General features: G+C 57.2%; 1 non-coding gene across 1 annotated transcript; it reads right to left on the reverse strand.

Annotated features, from left to right (window-relative positions):
• Positions 1–241: 241 nt before the first annotated feature.
• On the reverse strand, positions 242–360 carry LOC131868798 (5S ribosomal RNA). The gene has a single exon (XR_009367230.1). It is a non-coding gene; the product is annotated as a 5S ribosomal RNA (ribosomal RNA).
• Between the last annotated feature and the right edge of the window lie 5,364 nt (positions 361–5,724).

The following is a 5,724-nucleotide window of genomic DNA, read 5'->3' on the forward strand; positions in this document are numbered from 1 at the left end:
GGTGCACACCGATTTCACCTGGGTGCGCGCGCAGCACCTCGGGCGCACCGGGGTGCGCGCACAACGCCCGGGTTGCACCGTGGCCTGTGTGCTCGGGGCGCCTCGGGTGCGCGCTCGGTGTCGCCCCCGCGCGCGCGGTAGTGCGGGCAGCGCACCCCGGCCCGGCCCGGCCCCGACGAGAACGCAAACGGGCAAAAGGTTTATTCAAATAGCATTGCGACGCCCGGCGAAAAACTAAAAAAGGGTGCAACACCGGGACTTCCCGGGAGGTCACCCATCCCAGTACTACTCCGGCCCAAGCGCGCTTAACTGCGGAGTTCTGATGGGATCCGGTGCACTAATGCTGGTATGATCGCACCCGTTATGAGCTTGTCGCAGTGTGTACTTAGCAAACCGCGACCCACGTGCGAATCCACCCCGGCCACCCACCCCCGTCGAGGTGCACACCCTCCCTCGCGAAGTGCGCCCCGTTCGCCAAGTGTGAGCCCTGCCCGGGTGCGCGCACCTTGCTAGGGCGTCGGGTGTGCACCCGGCCCGGCCTACGTGCGTGCACCTGGAGGGGGCGTCGTGTGCGTGCAGTGTCCCGTCTGCAACGCGGTGCCCACACACCACCTCGGGCGCAACGACCTGCGCTCACATGTGGGCCGAGTGCACCTTGGTGCATGTTCGGGGCGCCTCGGGTGCACGCTCGATCTTGCCCCGGTGCACCAAGGCGCTCGGTTTGCCCCGGGTGCGCACTTGGTGCAAGGTGGGCACCCAAAATAGGGATCAAGCACCAAAACACAAGTTTCGGGATGCAAAATGGGACCCAAGGACCACAAATGCGTTCCAAGACCCATGATGGGTCCACGAGAACAAAAATGTGTTCCGAGACTTAATAAACAAATATTGGGTTTTAGGAGAAGAAACATGCTCTGATGCCCAAAACGAGAATCGACCCCGAAAAGGCCACAGGCCAAAAGTGGGATGCGAGACAAAAAAAAATGGGACCCGAGGACCAAAATTGGGTTCCCAGGTCGAAGACAGGGCAACCGGACAAGAAACGACCTCTAAGGCTCGAAATGAGTCCCGACGACTAAAACTTGACAAGAAGCACCCATCAGGCACCCAACTCGACACCCATGGGATGCCGACCCACCCGGGCTTCCACCTAGCACACCTTGGCACCCACCCACCCTCGCACCCAACCTCGCACCCAACTTAGCACCTTTGAACCCACATTGGCACTCACCCTGACCCTGGCACCTTGGAACCCACATTGGCACTCACCTTGACCCTGGCACCCACCTTTGCACTCACCTTGGGACCCACCCTGGCTCCCACCTCGGCACCCACCCAGACACCCACCTTGGTTCCTTGGCACCCACCTTGGATCCTTGGCACCCACCCCGACACCCACCTTGGCACGCAACTTGGCTACTTGCCACCCACCTTGGCTCCTTGACGCCCACCCCGACAACCACCCCGTGACCTACCCTGGCTAGGGTTGGTGCACACCCACCCTGGTGCCCACCTTGGCACCCACCCTATGACCCACCTTGGCACGCACCTTAGTACCCACCCCGTTACCCACCCTAGGACCCACCCCGTGACCCACCTTGGCCAGGGTGGGTGCACCCACCCTGGTGCCCACCTTGGCACCCACCCATCCTAGCACCCAGCCTGTGACCGGGCTTGGAACCCAACCTTGCACCCGCACCCGTCTTGGCCAGTGTGGGTGCGCACCCATCCTGGCACCCACGTTGTGACACACCCTTTAACCCACGCACCCTAGCACCCACGTTGGCACCCACCTTGGAACCCAACCTAGCAACTTGGCACCCACCCCGTGACCCACCTTGGCATCCACCATAGCAGTCGCCGACTTGGCACCCACCTCGGCACCCACCTTGACACTTGTGGACCCACCTTGCCACTCACCCTAGCATCGACCCATCCTAGCACCCACCCTGGCACCTTTGCACCCTAGCACTCACCCATCCTAGCACCTAACCTGTGACCCACCTTGACACTCACCCTCGCACCCACCTTGGAACCCAACCTAGCACCCACCCACCCTGACACCAACCCTAGCACCTACCCACCCTTGCACCCACCCTGTGACCCATCTTGGCACCCACCCATCCTACCACTCAACCTATCACCCACCTTCTCACCCACCTTGGCATCCACCTTAGCACCCACCCACACTGGCACCTTGGCACCCACCTCGGGCAAGGTGGGTGCACACCCACCCTGGCACCCAATTTAGAACCCACCGAGCATGTTACCCACCTTGGCACCCACATTGCAGCCCACCCTAGTACCCACCCTATGACCCACATTGGCATCCACACCCTAGCACCCAGGCACCTCGACACCCGCCTTGACACCCACCCTAGCACTGAACCTGTGACCCACCTTGGAACTCACCCTAGAACCCACCCACCCTGTGAACCACCTTGGCATCCACCTTAGCACCCACCCACCTTGGCACCCACTCTAGCACTCACCCATCCTAACACCCAACTTGTTACCCACCTTGGCACCCGCCCTCGCGTCCACCTTGAAACCCACCCTAGCACCCACCCACGCAGGAGCCCACCTTGGCACCCAACCTAACACCCACGCATCCTGGCACCCAACTTGTGACCCACCTTGGAACCCACCCTAGTACCCACCTTTGAACCCACTATATCACCAACCCACCTTGGCACCCACCCTATGACCCTCTTTGGAATCCACCCTAGCACGCACCCACCCTGGCACCCACCATGGAGCGCACCCTAGCACCCACCCACCTCGGCACGCACCTCAACACCCACCTTGGTGTGCGCACTGCGCCAACCTCTCAAAGACCCTATGTGGTGCGCTCCAAAGTGTACACCTTTGGTGCGCTCCAAGGTGCGCACCTTTGGTGCACACCGAGGTGCACACCAAAGTGTGCACCGAGGTGAGCACCAAAGTGCACTCCAGGGTGCACACCAAGGCGTGCACCTTTGGTGCGGTCAATGCAAACGAATTCGGAAGTTGGGGTCGATGTCCTAATCGCTGCTGCAGACTACACGTATGAGAATCGGACAAATAGCTTTATATAGGGGAGGTGTTGCGTTTGATGGGTCGACTCCCCTGGTTGTGTGCACTGCACCAACTTCAAAGACCCTGTCTTGTTTAAGAAGTCAAAAGTTGGGGTGGATGTCCTAATCATTGCTGCAGTCTACGCATGTATGAGAATCAGACAAATAGCTTATATAGGGGAGGTGTTGCATTCGGTGGGTTGACTCCCCTGGTTGTGCGCACTGCGCCAACCTCAAAGACCCCGCATAGCAGAAGAAGTCGGAAGTCGGATTTTGGTGAGCACCAAGGCGTGCACCTTTGGTGCGGTCAACGCAGACGAATTCAGAAGTTGGGGTGGATGTCCTAATCGTTGTTGCAGGCTACACATGTATGAGAATCAGACAAATAGCTTATATAGGGGAGGTGTTGGGTTTGATGGGTCAACTCCCTTGGTTGTGCGCATTACGCCAACCTCAAAGACCTTGTTTTCGTTAAGAAGTCAAAAGTTGGGGTCAATGTCCTAATGGCTCCTGCAGGCTACACATGTATGAGAATCGGACAAATAGCTTATATAGGGGAGGTGTTGGGTTTGATGGGTCGACTCCCCTGGTTGTGCGCATTACGTCAACCTCAAAGACCTTGTTTTCGTTAAGAAGTCAAAAGTTGGGGTCGATGTCCTAATTGCTCCTGTAGACTACACATGTATGAGAATCAGACAAATAGCTTATATAGGGGAGGTGTTGGGTTTGATGGGTTGACTCCCCTAGTTGTTCGCATTACACCAACCTCAAAGACCTTGTTTTCGTTTAGAAGCCGAAAGTTGGGGTCGATGTCCTAATTGCTCCTGCAGGCTACGCATGTATGAGAATCAGACAAATAGCTTATATAGGGGAGGTGTTGGGTTTGATGGGTCGACTCCCCTGGTTGTGCGCATTGCGCCAACCTCAAAGACCCTGCATTGCGGATGAAGTCGAAAGTCAGAGTTTGGTGTGCTACAAGGTGTGGTCGAAGGTGCTCACCTAGGTGTGCACCTTTGGAGCACAGGAAAAGTGCCCTCCAAAAGTGCGCACCTTTGGAGTGCACAAAAGTGCCCTCCAAAAGTGCGCACCTTTGGAGCGCAGAAAAGTGCCCTCCAAAAAGTGCCCTCCAAAAGTGCGCACCTTTGGAGCGCAGAAAAGTGCCCTCCAAAAAGTGCCCTCCAAAAGTGCGCACCTTTGGAGCGCAGAAAAGTGCCCTCCAAAAAGTGCCCTCCAAAAGTGCGCACCTTTGGAGCGCAGAAAAGTGCCCTCCAAAAAGTGCCCTCCAAAAGTGCGCACCTTTGGAGCGCAGAAAAGTGCCCTCCAAAAAGTGCCCTCCAAAAGTGCGCACCTTTGGAGCGCAGAAAAGTGCCCTCCAAAAAGTGCCCTCCAAAAGTGCGCACCTTTGGAGCGCAGAAAAGTGCCCTCCAAAAAGTGCCCTCCAAAAGTGCGCACCTTTGGAGCGCAGAAAAGTGCCCTCCAAAAAGTGCCCTCCAAAAGTGCGCACCTTTGGAGCGCAGAAAAGTGCCCTCCAAAAAGTGCCCTCCAAAAAGTGCCCTCCAAAAGTGCGCACCTTTGGAGCGCAGAAAAGTGCCCTCCAAAAGTGCGCACCTTTGGAGCGCACAAAAGTGCCCTCCAAAAGTGCGCACTTTTGGTGCGCACCAAGGCGCTGGTTCGGTCGTTGCAGGCGAGTTCGGAAGTTGGGGTCGATGTCCTGAGCGGAGGTGCAAACTACACAGGTGTCGGAATCGGACAAATAGCTTATATAGGGGAGGTGTATGCTTCGATGGGTCGACTCCCCAGGTTGAGCACACCGCGCCAACCTCAAAGACCCTACGGTATGGATGAAGTCGGAAGTTGGGTCCGATGACCGATTCGATTAGTAGGTATGCTCATGAGGTCGGAATTTGGGTCCGATGACCTGCCATGTGCAGGAAGGCGAATGTTGACACTGTGCGTTGCAAGGTGCACACCAAGGCGCTGGTGCGGTCTTTTTAGTCGAGTTCGGAAGTTGGGGTCGATGTCCTGATCGGAGGTGCAAGCTACACAGGTGTGGGAATCGGACAAATAGCTTATATAGGGGAGGTGTATGCTTCGTTGGGTCGACTCCCCGGGTTGAGCGCACCGCGCCAACCTCAAAGACCCTACGGTATGGATGAAGTCGGAAGTTGGGTCCGATGACCGATTCGATATGTAGGCATACTCGCGAGGTCGGAATTTGGGTCCGATGACCTGCCACGTGCAGGAAGGCGAATGTTGGCACTGTGCGTTGCAAGGTGCGCACCAAGGCGCTGGTTCGGTCGTTGGAGGCGAGTTCGGAAGTTGGGGTCGATGTCTTGATCGGAGGTGCAAACTACACAGGTGTGGGAATCGGACAAATAGCTTATATAGGGGAGGTGTATGCTTCGTTGGGTCGACTCCCCGGGTTGAGCGCACCGCGCCAACCTCAAAGACCCTACGGTATGGATGAAGTCGGAAGTTGGGTCCGATGACCGATTCGATATGTAGGCATACTCGCGAGGTCGGAATTTGGGTCCGATGACCTGCCATGTGCAGGAAGGCGAATGTTGGGACTGTGCGTCGCAAGGTGCGCACCAAGGCGCTGGTGCCGTCGTTGCAGTCGAGTTCGGAAGTTGGGGTCGATGTCCTGGTCAGAGGTGCAAACTACACA

This window comes from Cryptomeria japonica, unplaced genomic scaffold (genome assembly GCF_030272615.1).
Source record: "Cryptomeria japonica unplaced genomic scaffold, Sugi_1.0 HiC_scaffold_220, whole genome shotgun sequence".
Classification (NCBI taxonomy): Eukaryota; Viridiplantae; Streptophyta; class Pinopsida; order Cupressales; family Cupressaceae; genus Cryptomeria; species Cryptomeria japonica.